The 22,626-nt window shown below is 36.2% G+C and overlaps 1 long non-coding RNA gene across 1 annotated transcript; it reads right to left on the minus strand.

Annotated features, from left to right (window-relative positions):
• Positions 1-5,521: 5,521 nt before the first annotated feature.
• Positions 5,522-21,291, minus strand: LOC123893249. The gene is made up of 3 exons (XR_006803380.1): positions 21,279-21,291; positions 14,747-14,750; positions 5,522-5,987 (listed from the first exon to the last, which is right to left on the minus strand). It is a non-coding gene; the product is annotated as an uncharacterized LOC123893249 (long non-coding RNA).
• Positions 21,292-22,626: the final 1,335 nt, after the last annotated feature.

Below are 22,626 nucleotides of genomic sequence, written 5' to 3' on the forward strand. Positions count from 1 at the left end.
GGGCGAATACGCTACTTGGGGCGTTAAATTCCAAGTGCCAAATGGGGCGATTTGTTATGTGCCAAATGGGGCGAATACGCTACTTGGGGCGTTAAATTCCAAGTGCCAAATGGGGCGATATCCGGATCATGGTCTAGTTGCATTTCATGCATTATTAGTTTGTATAAATTGTTATTAAAAAGAGTTTCTTGCATCGATTTTATTTTATTACTTTTTATGGCCGAGTATTTTATTTTTAGTTTATAACATTTACCTTCCGTTCGGCATGATTCAATTTGGATAAGGAAATTGACCCTTACATTAAATATGGTTGTAGGTACCAAAGGTGAAATATGAAGTGATGTGTTGCTTGTAAGTGCGCGGGGCTAAACAAATCTGGGTTTTATAAATTTGTAATTTAAATGAAATATTCTTTTTATTGTACAAAGATTATTTATAAGCTTAAGTAATTATTATTCTTTAAAAAAAAATTAGTTAAACCTTTTTAAAGAAAAGAAGTTTTTATGAGTGAATTCTTTATTAAAAATATGGGTTGTTTCAATTGGTGAATTCTTTATTAAAAATATCGGTTGTTTCATATAGTTCATTCAAGCTTTGCAATCAATCAAAAACTTTGGATTTACATCATTGTTTACATGATTCAATGTGTTGCAAGTTCAAAATCAATCATTCATAATCATCAAAGAATCAAAGCATGAATTTGAAATAGTCTCAAAACTCAAGTAAGATTTCAAGCTTTCCAAATCAACAAGATAATCAACTAGAATCACAATCACAATTCTCACAAGTGTTTCAACTCAAGGGTGTAATGTTTCTCTCAATCCAAATAATGTGTTCACAACAAATCAATTCAAACATACATCTCAGCATAATCACAAAACATGTTTATCAATCTTGGATCACTAAGGTCTTTCTTAAGCTTGTAATTGGGCTAGACTACAAAAAATCATTGTTTTTCTTTGGATTAAAAAAGCTTTAAGGATAAGAGAGCATAAACTTGGAGTATCTTCATTACATAAGCTATTCATCCTCTTTCACTTTCCCCATTCTTTACTTTTGGTGATTCTTTTGTTTTGACATAATTTCTATTCATTTATTAGATTTTCAATTGTGTGTCAAATGACTTTCAATGTTTTTCTTTTTCAATCACCATCTTCAATCTCATATTTTTCAACTACTTTTTTTTTTACTTTAACAAATAACCTCTTTCTCCCCAACTTGTTTTCAACCCTACTTAAACTCAATGCTCAATCATCCTAAGACTAGGGTTAAGTCATTGTTTTTCTTTATTTTGGTTCAAGGGTTCAAAATCAAACAAAATTTCCAATATTTTGGCTCAAATGGGGTAGCAAAAGGATCACACAACTTACATGGTAGGTTATATTTGGCCAAAGTAGTTATCACTCAAAAAGAAACAAGACCTTGATCATATTCACAACTTCAAACACATCAAGTAATAGCAAGATTCAATTAAAATCAACAGAGTTAAACACAATTGCCGGCTCTCAAATATATAAACAATGGAAGGTTCACACAATCTCACCCGGCTAGGTCTAAGTGATTCATAATCAATCAATCATGTTAACAAGGAATGAATGAAATCAAATTGAATAAAGCTACTTAGTTCAAATTCATCCAATCATTCAAAGAAATTCACAAAGATTTGACCTCAAGCAATGTAATTTTAAAAATTTTAATCATGCATTTGCTTTTGATCAATCACAAACTTAAGTTTTTTTCAATTCATATGCACATTTATCAATCACAAAAGTTTAAACCATGTTTGTTCGCAAAATATGTCAGTCAAAATTTGCAATGAAACATAAAATATGAATTTAATGACTGAAACAATAAAATGTCACCGTATATGGCGTGCTTTAATCATCTGCTTCTGCTTTAATCATATTGTCCATGGCTTTTGCAAATTTTTCAAAGGTTCTGATATGCTTGCTTAGCAAGAAAAGTTCTTGCTTAGCAAGGATGGCAGAAACAGAATTTCAAGTTAAATTCACACCGATTCAAAAGGACTTTGTTTTCGAAAGTGGCTGGACATGTTCAAAAGCTATTATAACATATAAGAAATTAAAAATGCATTAAATAAAAGTTAAGGAAAGAAAATTGGGTTGCCTCCCAACAAACGCTTCTTTTATGTCACTAAGCTTGACGCCTTTTTGGTTAGGGTGGCCAAAATGAGACAGAAAGCACATCATCCGTCTTTTTCCTTCGGTTAGGGAGCAACTCCATGCATTTGAGATATAGATATTGTGGAGTCCATATCCTCCCCAATTGCTTCATATTGAACAAGGCACATATTTCATCTATCACCCAATCAATCTCCGCTTTCTTCTCATTCTCCCTCTTTTCCTCAATTGATATTTCGTTGTCAAGTAATCCCTCAATTTCTTCTGCAGCCATCATCACTACTTCATTATCAACAATGCTACTCTTCTCAATACATGGCAATTCTTAAGGAAGTTCTACGTCGTGTGGTGTCTCTATTTCTTTCACTATTTTCTCTACACCACATCCATCACACATTCATTCATACTCATTGTTTTCAACACCTTTCACACTCTCTCTACTTTCCTCATTTAGAATATTATCTTTCTCTTCAGGAGTTGTTTGAGTGTTGGTTTGAATTTCCATATTTTGCTTATTAGGCATTTGTTGTGCCAACTGACTAAGCTGATTTTCCAAGTTTTTGGCCCGTGCAAGACTGTTTTTCAGATATTGTTGGTGCTGGTCTTGCATCAGTTGCTGGTGTTGTTGGTTCTGTTGCTGCTACATGTCCATGAATTTAATCATGGTCTCTTCCAATCTAGCCTCTGAAGCTTGCCCATAATTATAAGGAGGACACTGTTGATATGATTCATACTCACCCATAATATAGAAGTTGTTATAACCACGATCAATCATGATTATGCTTGTGATGGAAATCTGAAAAAGGATTTAACAAACAAGAAAAACAACTTTCTTTGTCTAGCAGGGACTGGTGCGATATCGATGTTGTTTAACAATTAATATAATTTTAAGTAAAGTGATTGAAAGTGTTTGTTTGTGAAAAAGTACGAAACTATAACGATGGTAAATAAATGGTTGAAATCATAGAGAGGTAAGTTTGCTGGGATTAAATTTCATTAACTCATACATTTGTATTTCCCTAATCAGTTATATAGATTTTAGCCATCTACCAATATTATCACGTATCGCTCGTCGTACGTCTCCGTGTCCAGATAACGCCGAGATATCTATTATACCTATTAACCTCTGATGTCTCGGATGATCAATCAATACAATAACATTAAGATTCGATACAAAAAGTGAATATTAAACTGTTGGAACAAAACTGAGATTTAATTGTTCCCCCTATAATTATTAAAGTTTTGATGATAACAAAATATTAAATGTATAATTGGAGATACTAAAAATTTATTTGTAAGTATGCAGAATTATTTTGAAGATAAGTTCTGAACACATGCCAGAAGATGACCATTCAGAAATTCTTAAAGCTCAGAGGATATCAACATCAGAAGTTGTTAGTCTTAGAGGTTGGAAACCTCGGCAGTTGATAAGTCAGAAGATGATAAACCTCTGGATTGATCTTGATCTTTGTGAAGACTGGGTTATGAAGTTTGAATCATTGCATCAACACTTCTATCAACGAAGAAAGCGACCTCACAAGTGATTCAGAATGGTTTTCTTACATAATCCCTAGTCTTAAGGAAGAAACGTGGTTTGTCTGTCTTCTTAGCTTAGAATGGAAAGTCTTCTCTGCACCAAGCCAAAGTAGCTGAAACTCTTGTTCAGTTTTGGATGCTATTCAAATTCATGTCAAGACAAGTTCAAACTGACAATCTTATCTTCATCAACGATCATCTGCAACGTTTATATTTTTCATTGGCATATAAATACAAGACAAATTGCATTGTTGCATACAATAATCCTACGCGCACAATCAAATTGAAAGAACCTCTGCACAAAAGACTTAAAGCTCTGAAGCTCTTGTTCTGTCATAATCTGATGCTATTCAAATTCATGTCAAGACAAGTTCAAGCTGACAATCTTATCTTCATCAACGGTCATCTGCAACGTTTATATTTTTCATTGGCATATAAATACAAGACAAATTGCATTGTTGCATACAATAATCCTACGCGCACAATCGAATTGAAAGAACCTCTGCACAAAAGACTTAATGCTCTGAAGCTCTTGTTCTGTCATAATCTGATAGTTCTTTAAACACTTGTAAATTATCATACTTGTGTTTATTTAAGTCTTAGGTGTATTATATTATACTTTCATTTGTAAGAAAGCTTATGAGAAGGAATCGTCAGGGAATCATCAAGTTAGTTCACGCAATGAAGGCGATGTGGTGGCAAGAGCAAGAACAAAGTCAAAATCATTGTGATAAATAAACTACACAAAATCATTCATAAATTAAAATCTACTTATGAAATTGAAGCTACAATCACTGCTCTTAGAAATTGTGTTCTAAAGCCTGAAAATCAAGTCATGGTAAAAGTGAAGTTAGATAAATTCTGTAATATCTTGCAGTTAGGAACTAGGATTTGACAACCTATGTAGGAAAAAATTAAGAACAAAATAAAAATCACTTTGATTCCTCACGTTAATAAGAAATTAGTGCTTGATTGCTTATTAAAGAATACAAACAGAATAATTTCAGCCTTACACAGACACAGACGATCCACTAATTGTTGAAACAATTCTGATAACAGAATACTCCCTAACAAAATCAAACCTAGAAGGAGATGTCAAATCTAGAGATTCCATAGGGAGATCGAGTAATCATAATAGACAAATATAGTGGAAAAATAGAAGAGAGACCTAAAACCCTTGTTCCTGTGTTGTTCAGATAGAAAGAGAGTGGAAAAGAGAGAATCACACAAAAGAGGCGCACTGAATGAAAGGTAAGGAAAATTAACTCATTAAATTACGGTAGTTTGAAACCCCCGCTAAGTTGACATATGGTTTCCTCAGCAACTACCTTTTAACGGGTGTTATACTAAACCTCCGCTAAAAAACTGCCCCTATCCTGCTCATTTTTTGTAGTGATCATTTTTTAACATGGATTACACACTCCTATATGACATGACTCACTAAGTCAAATTGCACTATTAAGTTATGGATTGTTCAAATCTAATGATTTTTTGGTTACTAATTATTTCATTCCATGAACTACTATTATATGATGTATTATATCACGCAGCCACTGTTCACATCTTAATTCATAAACTTTATTTGCACATTGATAATTCCAATAAAATCCATGACGTTGATCAACAAAACCCAAAATTTATGACAATGTAGCATACTGTGCAATTTGTTTGTGGCTTCAGTACCTCGCCATTCACTCTCATCTAACCATTATTATTATGTTGTATACTATCCCAGAAAAAGCCCAAAATACACCCCCAAAAAATGAGAATCAAAAACAATTTTAAGGGTCAAAATTCAACAGAACAATTCAGGAAAATTATAAACTTACAATGGTGTGTTAGAAAAAGATCACAAAGGGTCAAATTAATGAGTTTTCTCAGGAGACAAACCTAATTATCAAGAGACAGGCCTTTAAAACACTAATCCACACATATCAGGAGAAACTAATACCCTAAGGTACAAAACATAGGCAAGAAGCAAAAACATCCAGAGCAGCAAAACTCAACACAACAGTCTCTCTAGCACAACAAAATACAAAAAGTAAAACCCAAGAAAGAACTCACTTAAGAGTTCCAGGAAAAGCAACCTTAAAGGGACAATCTATATATCCACATCACACAGAGACCAACAAAACAGTACTGACAAAAAAAAATCAAAAATAACCAGACCAACATAGCAGCAACAATCACATAACATAACACCAACCAGTTGAACACTGCATACCATTTGAACACCGCATACTAAACGCCGATCGTAAATTTGGAATGCAATAACAAATGAGTAGAACTCTCCAGTTGCGCCACACACAACTGCAATCCAATAACCTTATTCCCGTTAATATGTTCAAATGTCACGACTCAAAGTTGAAAATCCAAGAAACAGAAAAACATAAACTACAACTTTGGAACTTTTTCAAGATTAAAATAACCAAATAAAAAATTTGAAACAACCATTTTAAAATTGAATAATTTGATTAGAGAGCTATCAAATCAACAATAATTTTTCACCAAGCATTAGACACATTTTAAAATTCTACCAGATTCTAATTATCTATGGAGAACAATATCAGTTTATCATGAATTGGAGGCGTCTAGAATTCTCAAAATGAGTTTCAACTGTCAAATCAACAAGCAAGAAAGGGGAAATGGACAATAAAATCAAACACAATAGAAGCAAATAAAGGTTTCAAGAATGAAAATCGAATTTATGTTTTAGGAATAGCAAAAAAAAATAGTCGAACACAATTTCATAGGGTTCAAGGATAAAATAGCGAACCTTGAGAGACCTCAACAAAAGGGGCTGTTAGCGGCCAACACTCGGTGGAATTTAGTCCCACATCGGATAGATAGGACTCTTGAGAAGAGTTTATAAAGAGGAGGCAATCCTCACTTTACAAGCAGATTTTGTAAGTGTTGGATATTTGAATTGGCTTAATTTTGCTAAAACAAATATGCTAACAAGATGTTGGAAAACATGTTACAACATCCTATTTGCTAAAGGAAATCTCGCGCATTTAATATGAGCATCTACAATATATGGAAATCCACTTAAGAGCACGCTTATTGAAGATTTGATCTGATCAGGTGTTTTAAGGATAAGTCAGACTTAATGGAATAGCTGTATGACTTATCTTATCTTCTAAAGTCCTTTAAACACTTATGGAAAGTTTTGATATATCCTTGATGAAGATTAAAAATGTATCAGATCAACCTTTATGGCTCTCAAGGAGCGTCCTAGCATTTGTGAAGCAAGAGGAGCGTGCTATTATGCTATATATATGGTGTCTTGGTAAGTTGTTGCCACATCATTCCCAACATTGTATAAACAACACAGGTTGTGTTTTGTGAGTGGAAGTGAGATGGGATCTCATGTCTAGAAGTTCCTAGGCAGAAGTTGCATGAGTAGTGTCGAGGTTATACGACGTAAACCAGGGGTTTGCTGGAGGTCGTAGTGTAAGGCGTAAATCCTAGGGTTTGCTGGAGGTCTTAGTAACTAGAACTATTAGTGAATTTCCTTCATGGATTGGTATCCCCCAGAGTAGGCAGTTGGCTGAACTGGGTTAAGAATTACCTGTGTGATTTACTTTCTGTCAGTGTCTTTATTTATTTACATGTTATGTAAGATGTGCCAACAATCCATTCAACAATATTCATAAAGTTGTTGTTGGGACATCTTTGACAACATCATTCTAGTGATACCAGAATTTCAATTGGCATCAGAGCAGGCACCCAGTTCTGTTATTTTGGGTGAGCTCCAGGGAAACACTTTCTGGTACAATGGATAAAGAAGGAGGGTCAGTGTCTAAACCACCTTTACTGACAGGTCATGAGAACTATGATTATTGGAAATCTCGCAATGAGGCTTTCATAAAATCAATTGACAGCAGGACATGGAAGGCTGTGTTACGTGGATGGGAACCACCAATGGTTCTTGTTGGGTTTTTGTATGTTGGCTACATTTTGCAAAAACATATTTTAACCAAGTGTTGAGACATATGTGCTGACCCCAAGTGTTGTGACAAATGTTGGTACACTTTGGAACAACACCTGTCTGTCTGACTGTGCGCGCCAGCTAGCGGGTTTTAATTTCTACTCAATCTTTTGAAGATTTGATTGAAGAATTGTTTCAAGGTTTCTTACAGAGGAAGGCGCACGTGTTTAATGTGTTTCAGGAGGCAGCCGAAACCCTAGTTATATTTTCTAAAGGAATTATATTTTTGGAAAATATATTTTTGCGTTTCAAAAATATAACTATTATTTTCAGAAATATATCACTGCTGCCGCAATTCTAGAAGCCCTAATTTTGTCTTGAAGCCCAAGTCGTTCTACTACTATAAATACGAAGGCAAGCATATGGTTTCAAGCATCTAAAATCGTGTTCTTACAAAGCGTGTGTTTTTAGGGATTTTAGAGTGTTAATTGTGAGCCTTTCTTGTGTCTCATTGATGCAAGCTTAGGACCTGAGTGTTATTGAGTTGTAAGTGTGAACTTCTCCTAAGCTTTGAAGTACGGAGATTGTTCTAGTGTGTTGTGTGGTTTGCTCGCAAGCTTTTAAGCAAGAGTGAATCCTAGTTTCATAGGAGTGTGTCTCCACCTGTTGTAATCGTTAAGGTTTATAACAACGCTGTCTGTGTTGTTAAGGTGGGAATTGGGACGGGGTCTCATATCTAGGAGTTCCTAGGTAGAAGTGTCATTGGGTAGTGATTAAGTGGGAAGTTGTAAACGGGTGAGTTTAGCTTCGAAGTAATACTGCTGATAGTGGACTTCATTCCTGGATTGGTATCCCCCAGAGTAGGCTTTAGGCTGAACTGGGTTAACAACTCTTGTGTGTTATTTACTTTATTGTTTTTATTGTTTTATGTTAAGTACTCTGTTTATAGACAAGTGTTGGCGCACCGGTAACAACATCTGTCTACAACAGACAAGTGTTGATACACCTTGATCAACATCTGTCCACTGTGTGCCAGGATTTTCAATTGGCATCAGAGCTGGCACCCTGTTCTGAATTTTAGGGTGAGCTCCAGGGAAATCTTTTCTGGCAAGGATGGACAAAGAAGGAGGGTTTGTTACCAGACCACCTCTTCTGGTTGGTGCTTCAAACTATGACTATTGGAAGTCCCGCATGATGGCCTTCCTAAAACAAATTTATAGCAAAACATGGAAGGCAGTTCTGAGAGGGTGGACTCCACCTGTGAAGATGGACAAAGATGGTAAACCAACTCTTGAGTTGAAATCTGCTGAAGAATGGTCCAAAGAAGAGGATGAGCTTGCTCTTGCAAACTCAAAAGCATTATATGCACTATATAATGGTGTTGACAAGCACATATTCAGACTCATCAAAAAGTGTGTCTCTGCTAAGGAAGCTTGAACAATTCTTGAGATTGTTCATGAAGGTACCTCTAAAGTGAAGCTGTCAAAGCTACAACTCCTAACCACTAAGTTTGAGAATCTAAGAATGAATGATGATGAAACTATTCAGGATTTTCACATGACCATACTTTATTATGATAATCAATTTGATGCCTTGGGTGAAAAGATACCTGAAGAAAAGCTGGTAAGGAAAATGCTTAGGTCTTTACCTAAGAAATTTGACATGAAAGTCACAGCTATAGAAGAAGCAAAGGATATCACAGATATGAAGCTGGATGAACTGGTTGGTTCATTACAAACCTATGAGGTAGCTACAAATGAAAAGATGGATAAGAAAAACAAAAGCATTGCTTTTGTCTCAAATGCTGAGGAAGAAGATCAACAGAGTGACACAGAGTCTGAAAACAGCATCTCTGATGCAATGGTTCGTTTGGGAAAACAATTTAATAAGGTGCTAAAGAGAATGAACAAACGCTCTAAGACAGGTGCAGCTGACACTGGTCGCAACACTTACAGGAATTTCAGAAAACCTGTAACAGATGAGAAATCAGCTCCAAATAAAGGTGTTCAATGCCATGAATGTGAGGGGTATGGTCACATTAGAAGTGAATGTGGAACCTTCCTAAAGAAACAGAAGAAGGGGTTAACTGTAACTTGGTCAGATGAAGATTCTGAAGGAGAAGCTGATACTGCAAAGGCTATACATGCATTGACAAGTGTATGTACATCTGACACTGAATCATGTGAGGAAGAACTGACCTTTGATGAACTTGCTGAATCATATAAAAAACAGTGTCTGAAGAGTGAAGAAGTCTGCAGAGTTTCTGAAGAGCAAAAAGAAACAATTACTAAGTTGCAAACTGAGAGAACTGCCAATCTATCAAGAATCTCTGAATTTAGTGCTAAATGGGAAGAAAGTTTAAAGATCATCGAGGAACAGAAGGCAACTATCATCAACTTAGAAGCAGACAAGATCAAACAACTGACAGAGATAGCCCATCTGAATGAAGAGGTAACTGAATTAAACTCTCATCTTGAGAATTTAAAGAAGCATGTTCTTAGGCTATTCAAAGGAAGTGATCTAGATGAAATCCTAGAAACATTGCCTACTCCTAGTAGATCCAAAACAGGCATTGGATATGAATACAAAAATGTTAATAGGATTATGGATTACAACAAAGAAGGGAAATATATGCCTGAGATAAGTAAACAACCTTCTCCAAAAATGCATGACAGGATGTCGCCACACCTGGCTCCTAGACAGCAGAGACAAGTGTTACCACATGTGGCACCACATCAGCAAAGATGGCAGAGACCTAGATTTATACCTAGACCCAGAAGCAGGTACCACTCATGGAGATGTCATCACTGTGGAAGAAAGGGGCACATAAGGCCCTACTGCTACAAATTGTATGGGTATCCAAGTGAAATTCCTCAAGAGTCTGATCCATTCATTACTAAAACAAGGATGGAATGGAAGCAAAAGGATGATACAACCAATATCAAGGAGTATACAGCTGAAAGCAGTGGGAAAAGTTTGATTGCCCATACGTCTCTCAGAGCCTCATCAAAAGAAGATAGGTACTTTTGAAGGTGTGAAAACACAAGAAGGGGGGGTTGAATTGTGTTTTAGTCAAGTTTAAAACTTTTTCAAGTTCTTAACTTAACTACAACGGCAGCGGATAAATAACACAATAAACACGTTAAGAGAGAGAGAGAGATCACACAAACAATTTATACTGGTTCCTCTCACAAAACGAGAGTAGTCCAGTCCCCTTGCACTTCCAAGGGATTTCACTATAATCACACAAGATTACACCTGCTCAAGCACACAAGCAAGAGACTTCTCAACAATGCTCAAGCACACAAGCTTAAGACTTCACACTTAAGCACACAAGCTTAAGTTTCCTCAAGTAATAGTAAAGTATATGAAAATGGACAAAACTTACATGCATTTCCATACATGCATTTCTTACTTTTCCTCTCACAAAGAGGTAGTTTTTTTTATTAAAAAATAATTTTCTTTTATTTTTTCAAAATGAAAAAACACAAATAACCACCTCTTTGTGAGTGGAAAAGTAAGAAATGCATGTATGGAAATGCATGTAAGTTTTGTCCTATGAAAATATACAAATGCTCTTAGATGAACCTAAAGAGAGCAAATACAAATAATTCAGAGTATTTGACTAAAGTGCAAAAACACTTGATAAGAGGTTCAGAGCTTGTATACACAGAATTCAGAGTTTGTTCAGCACACGTTCAGTCCTTGATAATTGTATATATGTTGTAGCTGGTTCTTCTAGTATATATATGACTAGAAAAGAGTCGTTGTAAAAAGAACCGTTGGAGTTGATAATCTTTTGTCTTCAAGCAGTCTGTCTTGATGCAGTTTGTTTGTATCTAAACTGAGTAAGAGTTTCAGATACTTTGACTACTTGCAGAGTGGACTTTCCTTATTCAGCTAACAATTCTGAAGACCCACGTTCTCAAGTGAGGACAGACAAAACAAGAGTAGCTGAACTAATCAGGCTTGAAAGGTCCTTTTCTTCATTGGTAGAAGAGTTGACTTGCAAAGGGAATCTTCACAGATATCACAAAGATCTTCAGAGGTTGATGAGGCTTTAGTCACTCAAGAAGTTCTGAAGACTTCATCCTCTGAAGGTTGTAACTTCTGAAGTCCAACATCTTCTGAGCGCTTGTGAACTTCTGAATTCACATCCTCTGAGCTTCACTCAGAGCTTACCTGATGCTTATATCTGCACACTTAAAATAAATTTTTAGTCCTTCCAATTGTTTATTAATACTTTGTTATCATCAAAACCTTTATAGATTTAGGGGCTAACATCTTTAAATCAATTTTGTTCCAACAATCTCCCCCTTTTTGATGATGACAAACATAAGTATTAATTGACAATTGTTGTTAAATTAATTTATCATGTTTCTCTTAGGTTTATGAGGTTTGCAAGCTCCCCCTAAGATTGATACTCCTTAAAGCCAAAACTTTAAATTATATCCATGATATTTTAATTTAGTATAAGATTAAGATAATTTGAAATAAAACAAGTTTCATATCTTTCTTCAGAGTGAGAGGTTTGCAAGCTCTCCCCCTAAGTCTCATAAGGCTAAGTTAAAATTGCACTCTTAACTTATCCTTACTTATGAAATTTATTTTAGTTTCAACTAACTTAGTCTCCGCATTGAAATACGTAAAACAACTTAAAAGTAACAACTTTTAACATAACGGATAAAAGCGAGATAAAAGTGTGGTTTCAGTTTTTGGAACTTATCACTTATCAATTAATGCGTAACTACTTCCCCTTTTGTCATTATCAAAAAGTAAAAAAAATTTATAAAACCAAGACAGTCAAAGAAGAAGAGTGGTTGTTACAAAGGTGAATTAATTTCAAAAACAAAAAACCAACGCGCTCAAAGGTTTATAAAAAGGTGAACGAGTTAACATGCCTGCTTCACGTAAAAACAAGAATAAACGAGTGAAACAAGAGAGATTAGGAATAATGAAAAGGTTTAGTCCACGCATTGCAGAGTTTAGAAGAAAGAAAGAAGATGAGCAAGATAAAGAAGACAACAAGAAACCACAAGATGCTGAGATAATAATCATCTCATCAGATTCTGAAGCTGAAGAGAATGAAGATGATGCAGACTATGTTGAGTTCTTGGCTGGCTATGTTCCAGAAGAAGAACAAGAAGAAGAAGAAGAAGAGCAAAACCCAGATCCCATAGAAATTTCATCAGATGATGCTGAGGAGAAATCAGAGATTTCTTCTGAGTATTATCCATCTGATTAGGATTAGGTTGTCTTTTTCTTTTTCTTTTTACCAATGTACTCAACATGGTTAGATCATTAATAAAAAAATTTCCGTTTAAAAACATCTTGTGTTCTTATGTTCTTATTTATCAAAGAAAATTAGCACAAGCAAAACAAACAAAAATATAACAAAAATATAACAAACCACATAATCAAGAAAAACAAAATAGCTTAAAATAAAATTGTTCAGAAGATGATAAGAAAAAGAAACTTAAAGCAAGTGCATAGAATCCTAGGGTTTCTTAAGGAAAGCTAAGAGTTGGTCAAATTTGTCATTCAGCGATCCCACATTGGAAACTAAACCATCCACCTTGGTTTCCAATGTTTGGTGAGCAGCTCTTTGCCTTTCCAAACCTTCCTGCTGTTCCCTCAGGGCTTCTTGAAATATCTGCAACTGATTAACCACCGGAGCTTGATCTTGAACCAAAGGCGCTTGTTCTTCAACCAAAGGTGCCTTGCCTTTATCAGAGGGTTCACCTTCCTCTGGATAATCAATCATCAGGACATCATCCTGGTTCAGTACATTCAGTACATCCTCTTCTGTGGCATCCTCATGATGTAGCTCATTTGCCAACTGGGCAACTCTAGCAGCAGCTTCTTCCAGACGTTCCTTCTCAACCCTGTGAGCTTCAAGACTCTGAAAAAGCTTGGAATCAATCCAGCAAACCTTGAAAGCAGATAAACGCTGTTCAGCAGCAGCAATGGCTTCAAGCTTAGCACGCTCAGATGCTTCATGATTGAAAGACGTTAACCTCTTCAACTCAGCCCTAGCCAAACTGACCTTCATAAAGCTTATAACATCCAGATCCCTCTTACCAACAACAGCCTTAATCTCTTCAGCAGCATCATCCAAAGCATTGCAAATCCTTGCCTTAATGCTTGACACTTCTAGGTCCACATCAGAAGGACAAACTAAGAACCTGTCCTTTATCTTAGATAATCTAAGTAAGTCATCATGAAGCTGAGTGGATAGATTACTAAAAGGGTTAGATGATGAGGGTGAAGGATTGGGAATGGTAGAGAGGTTTGGTGTTTCAGTAGCAGGGTTGTCAATAATAACAACTTCTGCCTCTGAAGGCTTGGGAGCACAAGTGTGAATACGCTCAGGAGAAGCATGTTCAGCACTTGGGTTAGGATTGGGTTCAGGGGTTGCTTCAGATGATGAGATGTCAGAGGTTGATTCAGGATAAATGTGTTCAGGGGATGGTTCAGGAGTTTTGTGTTCAGCTGTTGGTTCAGGAGATTTATGTGGAGAGGGTTGTTTTGTGGGAGAGATTGGTTCAGTGATTGGAATATGTGATTTTGGTTCAGATGATGGAATGGTAGGTGTTTCTTTTTGTGATTGGGGTTGAGGTGAAAGTGGTTTAGGGGGTGATGAAGATTTCTGGGTGAAGGTTTGATTATTCAGAGGGTCTGGACTAAGATGTTTTTCTAGTTCAGACAGAGGGTTATCAGAGGTTGGAATAATTGTGGGTTCAGGGAGTATAGTCCTAAGAGGTTTTGTATAACCTATCCCAATTTCAGCTTCATTAAAGACAAACTTAGAAGACTTACCTTTACCTTTAGGAACAGGAACAGGTCTTCTACGAAGTCTTTCAGTCAGTGTCTCTTCATCAGACTCAGTCTCATCTTCAGATTCAGACTCTTCAGATGAGCTGTCAACTTCAACAACTATAGGCTCTTTGGAAGCTCCTTCAGCAGCCTTGGTTGCAGTTTCTTCATGCTTCTTCTTTGTTCTCTTTTCAGCATCAGCTTGCTCCACCTTAATCCTCTTCTGAGCCAAGAGATCTGGCTTAGGTTGATCAGCTTGAGCAACAGCCTTTCTCTTAGGTCTCCTTGTAGGATTATACAAATTTGCAGGAGCAGGAGGAACCATACTTCTATCAACAATGAATCCTTCTTTTCTGAGCTCTTCCAAATAGTCCTGAATGATGTGCTCAGCATCAGCTTCTGAGATAACTGGATATCCATCCACATACAGACGATCTTCAAGTTTAGCAGATAGCTCTTGTGGAGGTGCAACAGGCTTAGATGCAATAAGACGCATCTTAGTAAGGAAACTAGCATGTAGAATTTCAGGTGTGAACTTCTTCTCCACAAGTTCTGGGTGAAATTTCTTTAAGTTCTGAACAACATGACCTTGATGCAGAAGGTCTGACAACAACCTAGGATAAACTATAGTAGTTTTCCTCTGAGATTTACTTGCAAAAATGGCTTCACATATCCTTTCAAAGAAGTAATCTCCAAGATTTACCTTCTTTCCTGTCAGAAGGAAATACAGAAGATGACGATGAGTCCAGGAGATTGTATCAGTCCCACCAACTCTTGGACTGATAGTTGCTAAGATGATTTTGAAGAGAACTCTACATTCATCAGTCAATCCCTTTACTTTCCCTTTTAAGGAGAAGTCTGTGCAGATGAGATGCAGAAGATCATCTCTGTATCTTGTATCCTTTTCAAAAACATCTAACTCTATCCCAGAGTTAGGCAGACCAAGAAGAGCATTGAAATGAATGGGCGAGAGACTCATATTCATTCCACAGATGTTAGACCTAATCTGTACACCTGTATATTCCAGCAAACCCATTTCCTTCCTAGTTTTACCCTTCAGACTAGGATCCCTTTCTATTGCAGCAAGCTCTTCCTTCTTAGCTTCATGCTTATCAAACACCTTTGCTTTCATCCAGAATTTCTTCAACAAATCTGGGTAGATAGGACCGTTAAGCATGTCGAAGTACTTATCCCAACCTTGAGTGATAAAATACGGCTTAACGTCGAAACCATTAGCTTTCAAGCCATCGAAATCAACTATCTTCTCTGACAGAAACGTGAGTTCAGATTCTGGGAATTCCATCTCGTTCCCAACAATCTGAAGGTTCTTGAACAAAAATGGTGGAATCTTAGTTGACGAAGAAGACGAAGGTCCGGCCATTGTTGGAGATTAGGGTAGGGTTTGGAAACTAACGAGAGAGAAAGAAAGTTTGTTGAAGGTTTAGAGAGAAAAAAAAATGTAGGTTGTGAGAGTGAGAAGTGTGCAAGTGTATTGTGTAAGTTTTATTTAAATGCACACAGTTAACACGAAAATAGCAAATTTGGGAAGTTACGCTAATTGACAGAAAGTTGAATACCAAAAATCATCATTAACCACCCACTACCTGACACACGTAGACCACGTGCAGAAATTTACTCGGTAGCTGCTATTTTAATGGACAACTGTTCAGCAGTGAATACTAAACGTTTCCCACTTAAATAGTTCAGAGCCTCTGAGATATTTAAAATTCTCTATCAGAGTTAGGTACTTCAGAGCTTGTGTTTCAGATGATCTGAATCAGAAGTTCTGATATACATAACTTCTTACACTTTAAAAGCCAAAAAAAAAATTTTCATTCAGAGATTGAAAACATGTTCAGATGTTTCTTTATAAAATCAAATCTTTCAACAGGTAAGGCTTTAGTAAATATGTCAGCCCATTGATTTTCAGTATCAACAAACTTAATATCTATAATGCCTCTCTGAACATAATCTCTGATAAAATGGTGTTTAATTTCAATATGTTTGGCTCTAGAGTGTAGGATAGGATTTTTAGATAAATGAATGGCTGCAGTGTTATCACAATATAAAGGAATATTGTGACTGCTTACTTGGTAATCTTCTAACTGATATTTTAACCAGAGCAGTTGTGTGCAACATTTAGCTGCTGAAATGTATTCTGCTTCTGCTGTAGACAAAGCTATAGTAGTTTGTCTCTTACTAGCCCAGGAGATAAGGTTTTCACCAACAAATTGACAATTGCCACTTGTGGATTTTCTTTCAATTTTATCTCTAGCATAGTCAGCATCACAGAATCCATTTAGCACATAATCATTGGATTTCTTATAGAGAAGTCCAAGATTAGTTGTTCCTTTCAGATACCTAAAGATTCTCTTTACAGCAGTAAGATGAGATTCTCTAGGATCTGACTGGAATCTTGCACATAAGCATACACTGAATAAAATATCTGGTCTAGAGGCTGTCAGATAGAGTAAAGAACCAATCATACCTCTGTAGACCTTTTGATCTACTTTTCCTTCATCATCTGACTTGCTCATGTTGGTAGTTGAATGCATAGGAGTGTTCATTATCTTGCAGTCATCTAGATTGAACTTCTTCAGAAGTTCCTTGGTATATTTTGATTGATGAACATAAGTTCCTTCCTTCTTCTGATTGATTTGAATTCCAAGAAAGAATTTCAATTCTCCCATCATGCTCATTTCAAATTCATCCTGCATTATCTTAGAAAAATTCTTGCACAAGGAAGCATTAGTTGAACCAAAAATAATATCATCAACATAAATTTGAATGATTAAAATGTCTTCTTTGGTTGTTTTTCTAAAGAGTGTGCAGTCAACCTTCCCTTTCTCAAAACCCTTTTCAAGAAGAAAATTACTGAGTCTATCATACCAAGCTCTTGGAGCTTGTTTCAGACCATACAGTGATTTCTTCAATTTAAAAACATGTTCTGGGTTTGAGACATCTTCAAAACCAGGAGGTTGCTTAACATACACTTCTTCAGAAATAAAACCATTTAAGAAAGCACTTTTAACATCCATCTGATACAAGGTTATTCCATGATTAACAGCATAGGATAGAAGTAACCTGATTGCTTCAAGTCTAGCAACTGGTGCAAAGGTTTCAGTGTAGTCAATCCCCTCTTGTTGACTATAACCTTGTGCAACCAATCTAGCCTTGTTTCTTACCACTTCACCTTGTTCATTCAGCTTGTTTCTGAATACCCATTTTGTTCCAATAATGTTCTTGTGTGAAGGTTTGGGCACTAGAGTCCATACATCATTCCTTTGAAATTGATTCAGCTCTTCTTGCATTGCTACAATCCAAGCATCATCCTTCAGAGCTTCATCAATCTTTGAAGGTTCCATCATTGAGATAAGACCAACTAAAGATTCCTCATTTCTCAGTTGAGATCTTGTCTTTCTTGGACTATCCTTGTTGCCTAAGATCAGTTCCTCTGGATGTGATGATTTGTATTTGAAGGTATTTCTTGGGGGCTCATCATCTTCAGACTCATCAACATCAGGTTCAGCAGTTGCTTCAGCTCTTTGTTGTTCAGAGTCTGTAGGAACTGTTATGTTCAGAGGTTCTTCAGAGAATGGATGTTCTGAGTAGTTTGGAATATCTGAATATTGATCCTCTGATACCTGAAATCTAGACAAACCTTCCACAAGCTCTGACACTTGGTCAGGCTCTTTGTCATCAAATTTGACATGCATACTTTCTTCCACAGTGTGTGTTTCAGAAATATACAGTCTGTATGCTTTTGAGCGTTCAGAGTATCCTATAAAGATACCCTTATAACCTCTAGCATCAAATTTCTTTAGATGGACTTTGTTGTTTAAGATATAACATGTACATCCAAACTGATGAAAATAAGAAATGTCAGGTTTTCTTCCTTTGAACAATTCATAAGCAGATTTGTTCAATTTAGATCTGATATAGATTCTATTTTGAACATAACATGCTGTGTTTACAGCTTCTGCCCATAAAAATTTTGCTACATTAGTTTCATGCATCATGGTTCTGGCCATTTCTTGCAGAGTTCTATTCTTCCTTTCTACAACCCCATTTTGTTGAGGAGTTCTAGGAGAAGAGAATTCATGCAGGATGCCATATTTTTCACAAAAGTTTTCAAAAGGTTCATTTTCAAATTCTCCACCATGATCACTTCTAACTTTTAAAATGGTGTAGCCTTTTTCATTTTGAATTTGTTTGCAGAAGATGCTAAACTCATCATAAGCTTCATCTTTTGTTCTTAAGAATTTTACCCAAGTCCATCTACTGTAATCATCAACAATTACTAATCCATACTTCTTTCCATTGATAGAGGCAGTGTGAACTGGCCCAAAAAGATCAATGTGAAGAAGTTCCAATGGTCTTGAGGTAGAAACAATGTTTTTAGGTTTAAAAGAAGATTTTGTAATTTTTCCTTTTTGACAAGAACCACAAAGTGTGTTTGAGTGATATTTGATTTTTGGTAAACCTCTGACAAGGTCAAGCTTGCTAAGCTTAGAGATTAATCTCCAGTTAGCATGGCCTAACCTCTTATGCCAGACCCATTTTTCTTCACTCAAAGTCAAAAGACACAACACTTTTTGTTCATTCAAATCAGAAAGATTAATTTTATAAACATTGTTCTTTCTAAGACCTTTGAATATAATGGAATTATCAGATTGTTTGGTTACAGTACATGATTCCTTATTAAAGATGACTACATAACCATTGTCGCAAAATTGACTTATGCTCAATAGATTATGCTTAAGTCCATCAACTAACCAAACATCATTAATAGATAGGGAAGAATTACCTACTGTACCTGTACCTATTATCTTTCCTTTTTGATTACCTCCAAAGCCAACAGATCCTCCTTCTTTCATAGTCAGCTTAGAAAATAGTTGTTTGTCACCAGTCATATGCCTTGAACATCCACTATCCAGATACCATGAATGATTCATGATACTTCTTTGAGTGGCAGGCTGTATGAGAAACAACTTTAATCATTGCGATAGAACTCTTCATCAAGGTTAATGATAAAGTCATCCCAGTATTCTTCCTCTTCATTTTTCAAGTTCTGATTGTTAACTTGAGAACTTGTCAACCATTTGTCTAGGACATAAGCCCTTCTTCCTTTGCATAGGACTTGTTTCCATACTTTAGGTAGGACATATCCTTTCCTAGTTGGTAAATCTGAATGATACATTATTTCAGCTTTTGGTACCCATCTTCTGGGTCCACGCTTGTTAGTCCACACATGCTTACTATGTTGTCTAGTGTTAGAGAAAGATCTTGGTTTGGAATAATAACCTTTTTGAAATCTTTTCTTTGTTTGAAATCTGTTATTGTTCCAAGATTTGGATTGTTTATGATTCCAGGGTTTGTATTTATCATCAATCCCATGTTCTGATTGATTATATCTACTGACTCTAGAATCATAAATAATCTGAGTCTTGTACTTCATCTGAGATTTGGAGTTAGAATTTTTTCTTTTAGAAACTTCTGATCTTTTAGATTGACTAGCTTCAGGTACTGAAGTTCCTTTGGATCCAGAATTTGAAGTCTCAGATGTTGAAGCTTTCAGAACTTCTGAACTGATGTTCTCAGGTTCTGAACAACTTCTATCTTCTGAACTTTTCTTTCCAGATCCTGAGGAACTAGGTTCCTCTGAGCTGTCAGCTTCTAAATCACTCAGATCATCATTGTCATTTTCAACAATACCAGGATTCTTTCCCTCTTCACTTGGTGGAACAACATAATAAACCCAAGATTTTCCAACCTTTTTGGCAAAGGTCTTCAGCTTTGAATATGTTCTACCATATTCATAGCCAAGTCCTTCTCCTCTATGTCTCAAAACATTATAAATTCTATTAGCAGCTTTGCTCTTCCCAAGGTTGAGATGCACAAACTGTTGAAGAGCTATTTCCTGCTCATCAATAGGTTTGTGACAAACAGCACAACCCTTTTCAAAGTCATTTACTCTATTCAGAGTTTCTTGATATAGACCTTGAAAATGTTCTGCTTGTTCAGTCAGAGTGTTAAGCTTTTCTTGTAAAACTTTTTGTTTACTTAACACTCTGAGATGTTTCTCAATGACCTTGTTAAGTGCAGTTATAAGTTGAGATTTAGAGCAGTCAGAAAATACCTCATCAGTTACTTCAGAATCTGATTCTGATTCATCGTCTGAGTCTGCATCTGAGTCAGTTGAAGCCATCAGGGCTAGATTTGCCTCTTCTTCTTCCTCAACTTCTTCCTCAGATGATAGCTCTTCAAAAGTAGCCATCAGACTCTTTCTCAATTTACTCTTGAATTGTTGCTTCTTTGAGCTGTATCTTTTGCTTTTGTCTTTAGCAGACATTTCTGGACAATCAGCAATAAAGTGTCCTGGCTTCTTACAGTTGAAGCAGTTCTTCTGATCATCCTTTTTGCTGACAAAATTTCTGGAGCTGTTACCTCTGAAATTTCTTTTGTTAAATCTGTTCCATTGCTGAAACTTGGTGAATAAAGCAAACTCATCCTCATTCATCTCATCCTCTTGACCATCAGCAGAAGATTCTTCTTCAATATCAAAAAGCTGAGTCTTAAGAGCCTTAGAAGTAGTCCTAGTTGACTGTAAAGCCACTGACTTGGACTTCTTCTTAGTTTCTGAATCAGCATCCAGAACCATCTCATGGCTTCTGAGATTGCTTATCAGAGCTTCAAGACTCAGAGTCTTGAGATTTTGAGCTTCCTCTATTGCAGTGACCTTGGGTCTCCAAGCAATAGGAAGACTTCTCAGAATCTTCTGAACATGGTCATAGGTGGAATAACTTCTCTTAAGAGCTTTAAGACCAGATACAAGGATTTGAAACCTTGTAAACATAGTCTCAATGTTTTCATCTTGTTGCATAGTGAATAGTTCATATTGCCTTATCAAAAGACTAGCTTTAGCCTCTTGAACCTTTTCATTACCATCATAGGTAGCACACATAGAATCAAAGATAGATTTAGCAGTAGATTTGTTCTCTATTCTGACATAATCCTCATGTCTAATAGCACCAACAACAATGTCTTTTACTCTATGATGCTTAGTGTAGGTTTTTAAGTTAGCTGGTGTGAGTAACTTTCTATGCTCAATGGACAACCTTCCATGTTCATTTAAGTTTTCAAAAGTTACTCCCAGCTCAACCAAATCCCACAACTCATGATCAATAGCAGTAATATTGCTATACAGTCTTTCCTTCCACCACTCAAATAATGATGCATCACCATTGAATATAGGGGCTTTCCTATTGCCACTATGTTCATGTGATTCATTACTTAAGTAGTCAAAACCAAAAGCATTTCTAGGACCACCACCAGCACCACTGGCCTCACCGGCTTCACCGGTTGTTCTAGTGCTACTATCGTCTCCTCCAGACATAGTGTTCTCACAAGATCTTTACTGTCTCACTGTTAAGTGAAAGTAACAGACCAGAGCTCTAGATACCAATTGAAGGTGTGAAAACACAAGAAGGGGGGGTTGAATTGTGTTTTAGTCAAGTTTAAAACTTTTTCAAGTTCTTAACTTAACTACAACGGCAGCGGATAAATAACACAATAAACACGTTAAGAGAGAGAGAGAGATCACACAAACAATTTATACTGGTTCCTCTCACAAAACGAGAGTAGTCCAGTCCCCTTGCACTTCCAAGGGATTTCACTATAATCACACAAGATTACACCTGCTCAAGCACACAAGCAAGAGACTTCTCAACAATGCTCAAGCACACAAGCTTAAGACTTCACACTTAAGCACACAAGCTTAAGTTTCCTCAAGTAATAGTAAAGTATATGAAAATATACAAATGCTCTTAGATGAACCTAAAGAGAGCAAATACAAATAATTCAGAGTATTTGACTAAAGTGCAAAAACACTTGATAAGAGGTTCAGAGCTTGTATACACAGAATTCAGAGTTTGTTCAGCACACGTTCAGTCCTTGATAATTGTATATATGTTGTAGCTGGTTCTTCTAGTATATATATGACTAGAAAAGAGTCGTTGTAAAAAGAACCGTTGGAGTTGATAATCTTTTGTCTTCAAGCAGTCTGTCTTGATGCAGTTTGTTTGTATCTAAACTGAGTAAGAGTTTCAGATACTTTGACTACTTGCAGAGTGGACTTTCCTTATTCAGCTAACAATTCTGAAGACCCACGTTCTCAAGTGAGGACAGACAAAACAAGAGTAG

This window comes from Trifolium pratense, linkage group LG6, assembly GCF_020283565.1.
Source record: "Trifolium pratense cultivar HEN17-A07 linkage group LG6, ARS_RC_1.1, whole genome shotgun sequence".
In the NCBI taxonomy this organism is placed as follows: domain Eukaryota; kingdom Viridiplantae; phylum Streptophyta; class Magnoliopsida; order Fabales; family Fabaceae; genus Trifolium; species Trifolium pratense.